Below are 6,000 nucleotides of genomic sequence, written 5' to 3' on the forward strand. Positions count from 1 at the left end.
ACTGGCGTGCGACCTCCTATCGTACAAATTGCTTGATCTCTAGAAGCAAAGTGATGTGGTCTATTGCAGTGCCAGCCGACGTAAAAGCGAAGATTGTTGCACATGGCGCGCTGGCACGACGAGTGGTGTCACGCTGTTTCCAGAGCTCATCATAGCTCTGACAAAGTTGGATCACTTCCACTACCGTTTGCGGGCTTTTGGTGACAAGCATCTGAAATGCGTTGTCAGTCACGCCTTTCAAGATGTGTTTGATCTTCCCGGCTTCTGTCATGGCCGAGTTGACACGCCGGCAAAGGTCGACCACATCTTCGATATATCTGGTGTAATTCTCCCCATTATGCTGAGCCCTAGTACGCAAGCACTGTTCGGCCAGTAGTTTGCGAAGCGCTGGATGGCCAAACAAGTCCATTAACGCCATTCGGAAGGCCAACCAGGTGGGGAGGTCTCTCTCGTGATTACGGTATCACAGACAGGCGACGTCAGTCAATAAAATTGGACGACAGTAAGCTTGTGCGCATCGTCCCACTTGTTGTGCTTGCTCACCCGGTTGTATTCGTCGAGCCAGTCTTCCACGTCTTTGTCATCGGTTCCACTGAAGGTAGGCGCATCGCGTTGCCAAAAGGAGCCGAGACAGACAGGAGCAGCAGTAGTTGGAGCCGAGGCGGCCGCCTGCTGATCGTCGTCCGTGCACATTGTAGCAACTGGAGGCAACGTACGGTTTCGAAATTCCAGGATTAGGCGTTACCCAGCACTCTCCACCAATTAAAATGAAGCGTTTTAGAGTGGCACTCTTTTATAAAACAGGAGAGTGGTCACGACACGTCAAGTGGTAATGGCGAAACAAGTCTGAGTACCCAGCCAACCAAACGTCGTCTTCTTCAGTGACTGAGTCATGCCCCCTGCCATTTTGAGTAGCACTCATTTTCTTCACTACAGTTATTACAAGTATGTGAATTGATTTATATATTTCTCACAGCATCAACACCTGCAGCACAAAACGCCGTATTCAGAAGTTTTTCTTTGGCCTTTCGGGATAAAAATATCTTTTTCTTTGGGATAAATTTAGCAAGTAATTGACAATCCTGACAACTAAGTACATGCATATTGCCACGTGTGCTTTATTTCGATAAAGTCGGGTTCCACCCACAAAGACTCTAAGCAAAACTCGGCGCAGCAGTTTTCCAGGAGCTCCGTGATAACTTGAGATCACACTGTTAAGTTTGTGGATAGGACGTTAATAGTCTAGTGCTTACGCAGCCACAAGCAATAACGCCAGAATTTTCAACAGCACTTGTATAACTGGAGATGCACTGTACTGCTTGTCAGATTATTGATGCCTGACGCACTGTGTACCGCTATCAGGGCAGACTATGTATTGCTTGTAGTTTGGCTTTCCATACTTCAGGCAGTTTCGTCGAAATAAAAAGTTTGGTCTTAACCCAGCCGACTACTGCAGTCTTTAACATCATGACCACGTGACAATATTAGTTTTTATGTCTCTCCAAGAGGTGTTTACATCTATAAATCTAGAAAGTCGAAATTTCATTTTTTCGAATTGTGCAGTTGTACAACTGCAAAATTATGAAGTCTAATACTAGTAGCTACTTTTTTTTTCTTTTGTTGTGAATTCATTTGGTGAAGCAGAGCAGTACGCAAGTGCCACTGTTGATGGAGACTATGTGACAAAGCTCATTTATCCTTAAAACAGCTTGCATGTCAAGCTGTTTAGCATGGTGTACGAGTGAAAGTTTCTAAACAAAATTCCAAAAGAGGCAATTGTTGCGGATGATTGTGACTGCGCGACAACAAGCAGGAGAACCAAAAAGAGAGAAGAATGAGGGGGGGGGGGGGCACGAGCGGTAGAAAGAAACATGGACGTTCTTGGTGTAGGGCTCTGGTCTTGAATACGCGACAGCAATGACGTGCTGGTCAAAATGTCCTGCTTGTGGTCCCCCATTTTCTCAGATTAGCAATTGGATGTAAAGAGCTCTTATAATTGCACAGCAGAAGTCATTGAACACCATTATTGTTAAAGATCTGGTGCACAGCTAACGGTTTATTAGTTCACACAAACCAAACACAGTTCATTATCTTCCATTTGAGTCATAATGCTTTTTCACCTACCCGGGCTAATACTATCAGGAGCCACCGACATCTTTGTTCCACTAAGTTCACATTCTTGTCAGTACTCCCAGATGCTCATTTAAAGTACTATCATCACATTTCACTTACATCTAGCTCATGGTATCGCAACATTATTAAACAATGACCATGCTTCAACTTTGCCTAAGCTACACTACGCCGTGATCCTTAGTCATATTACCTACTGCATCACGTCATTGGCAGACACCTATCCATCTCATATCCTCCCACTTCAACGTCTCTAAACCCAAGCCATTCACATCCTAACATTCAGTACTCTATTCATCATCGTGCTTCCGCTCCTTTAGCAACATAGTGTACTAACAGTGTGTAATTTATTCAAATATACACCGGGTATTCTTCTATTTAAGTGTTTTAACGGCTCCATAACAGCCATTGTCTTGCAAAAATTTCAATTGGTAAACGCTTATCCCACCAGGTTTGCTTCTAACAATTTTTTACTACCACATACACGCACTAACTACGGCAAACACACTACAATATTTTCTGTCATACATTTTTGGAATTCAATACCACTATGTACTAAACAATTGTCATTCAATACTTTTAAGTAGATTTGAGTTGTCCGGTTTATCATCAATTAAAGTCCCTTTTGTTCAATATTCTACCACCATCTTTTTTATAGCCATGTGTAATTACTTAAGACTGTTTTATTACCATTTCAGCTGGAATTTACATTACAAGTTTGCCTTGTCTTTATTTCTATCATAATGACTTGCCACATTTTAGTCGCCATTTTTCTATAGTTATCAACATATATATTTTTCACAGGAGCCTTGAGCCTTCAAGCCTTGTGCTATGGGATCTCTTTCTGTATACTAACCCATAGTCGTTTACATATTTTGCAACACATAAACATTTTTGACCGACTGACCTACATAGCCATAACACAGCAGACAAATTGACAGGACAGACCAAATAGCTCACCCTATGAAATTTTAATAGTTTAAATATCACTAGCAAAAAGCAATTCAATTCAAGGATTATTAATGTGCTAGAAATTGAAGTCATTGCGCAGTGGAAAGTAACCCAGCTCTCGAAAAGTTGAGGTGGGTTCGACTTTGATTTCATCTCTGATGACAGAGAGTACTGTGGTGTAACTGTGCTTGCACATGACCAACAGACCAGATTTTGCTCGTTTTAGTTTAAGTGAAAGCGAAAACATCTAGCACTACAAAGTGTATTTGCGATTTTTTTTATTCAAAGTAAAATGAAGTCTCTATAGAAGCAGGTTTGCTCTGGCTATTCATGGATTCATTTTGAATTTTCAAATGTTAGCAAAGCTTATGTTGCACAACAGTTTCGTGTCAAGCAGAATGAAAATTATGTGTACTAAACGCCTTCAGAAAAAGTCCACAAAGGCGGATGCTGTCCTTATTGCAGTGCTGCTCCGCACAGAGCCGAACAGCAGTACGCGGCAGCATCCCAGCTCTGTTCACTGATCCACATTGCTTCAGGGGCCAGCCTAGAAGTCGAAAAGGATAAAGCAAAATGGTTTAAAATTTTGAGTTCAGCAACCTGCTGCCTAGCGACAATTTTAGTTCTTTTTTAGGACAGTTGCATGCAAAGAAGTCTGCACTTTTTCGTGTGTCAGCATCGCAGAGCAAGTCACAGAGAAGGCAAAACATCGAGCACAAAACCGACAGCTGCAAAAGCGGCTAAATCAACAATTGAACGCAAGGAATGAAAGCAAAGAGAGGTTTGCATTGTTAAAAAATGACGTGACGTGATTCCGTACTTAGTATACTAGACTGCTCTACCATTCAAGTTGAATACACATGAATCACAATAGTTAATAGGAGCAATACTCCAATAGCGAGATGAAAGACTGCCAAGTAGTTTCTTTGTGTGGTTGGTTGCCGCAGCTACACGTTTAACGAAGCGGGAGTGAATTGCACGACAACAAAGAAAGAAGTAGCGGCCATCCTAATGGCACCCAGAAGCTTCCACGAAAGACAGTGGCGCAGTATCTGTATTGGGGATCCCACTAGCTGAAGTGTAAAACAGTAAATGCTGTCAAGCTTCGAGAAGAAACTGAAGCTCTAAAACTGACACAAGCAGGATTGATCACAGTGCCATCCACACTAATGAAAATATATTCATTCTTTATCATGACTGCTGTCATTTGGGTGGTCATGACAGCATCCAGTGGACATACATGAAGCTAACCAAGCAGTTCACATGGTCTGGCATAAAAGAAGAAACAAGAAGATAATCATAATATGAGTGCCAGATTAATAAAGTAAAGTTTAGGCAGCTCACTCAACATATGGTACAATCACGACACTTTTCTGCTCCGTTGGAGGTCACTCACATGAACTCGGAGAATTTTGTAAAAACAAAAAAGTTGGTGGCAGCAAAAGCAGAAAAGGCCATACCAAAGGTCCGATTGCCTTTCTAAACTAAAAGATGTCTAACAAAAAGTCAGTAGTAGCGAGACAATGAACCAAAGTCACAGAGTCATCAACCCAATAAACGGGCAAACCAACAGCGAATTGCGCTCAGGTTTACTGCTCCATGTCATTCAGAAGGTAATGGGCTAGTGAAGCCAGCTAATTAAGACATACTGTAATACTTAAGCATGTGTCCAGACTTCCCAAATGGAAGAGCTGCCTTTAGATGACGTAGCTCATCATGCACAGCCGTAAAAAGCATCTCTTGGGTGCGCACTTTATATGCACTTTTACATACTGCAGCCTTAATGAAGCTATTGCAGGAGTGTAAAAAAAAGAACCAAAATAAACATTAATGAACGGACTTTTGACTGCTCCTGCAAAGCAAGATATTTACCAGCCAACGTGGCTATGAGTTGAAATGATGATCAGCCTGACAGAAAAGAGAACTAAAGAGGGTGAAGCTAAGTATAGGAAAAGAGTGAAAAAAAAAAACTTCGACAAAAACAGAATACAGCTGTACCGAGAATTGAGGTTCGGGACTTGGTGCCGGTGATGAAAGAATTGCAAAACTCAGCAGCGAGTCACAGAGGGCCAATCTCTTTTGTCGAAATGGCAAGCCAGCAGAGACATTTAGAGACCTACCAATATTTTGGCCTCAACAGCACATTTGAATAGACCTCCAGAGCCAACATTCTAAAGAAGTAAGACACCACTTTTTGAAGGCGAGTTTACTCTGCCATGTGATTTTATGGTTACAAAGATGACTCTGAGCAAGTGAGAAGCAAATAAAATTGTAATAAGATATATTATTTCTTATATTGAAGTCAAGTTTCCCTTGGCACATCAGGTAATTCTAGGGACTTTATGCTGCAATCTGGCTAGTTGGTATGACATCAGGTACCAAAACAGCCACTCAGCGTCACGAAATCTATCAAAATGACTGCAAGTTGGTTGGCAATGGAGCCACATTGCGTAGCAGCTGAGCGAGTTTCACGATTTCTCGCACAAGCACATGACGAGGAACTGATATTGTGTTACGATGTCGGGGCACTGTAGATATGGAAGCTAGCTTTTAAAATGATACCATAATTACTTTTGTGGAGTGCACTCGCACTTTGCAGTACAGTTTCTAGATCCTTGAAGGTCGGGCCTTAATTATCACACAAGAAAGTAAAAAAAAATTGGCAGTTAGTACCCCTTAAATATTCGGGTAGTTTAGAAATCAAGTGCTGCGGAAGTGAAGCAAACTTAAGCAGTCGCAAAAGACGAATGATTTCTTGCATAGGCAACTAGGATGACTGAGGTATCAAATAAAGAAGTTAGAAATGATGAAAAGAAGAGAGTGTGTCTCTGTATTATGTGCAGTCTTTTTACATACCACCTGTTAGCAACTTGTACGACAGGCCAAGGTTAGTCTGCATTGAAAGAAAATTGTGAACTA

Source organism: Rhipicephalus microplus, chromosome 8 (assembly GCF_043290135.1).
Source record: "Rhipicephalus microplus isolate Deutch F79 chromosome 8, USDA_Rmic, whole genome shotgun sequence".
In the NCBI taxonomy this organism is placed as follows: Eukaryota; Metazoa; Arthropoda; class Arachnida; order Ixodida; family Ixodidae; genus Rhipicephalus; species Rhipicephalus microplus.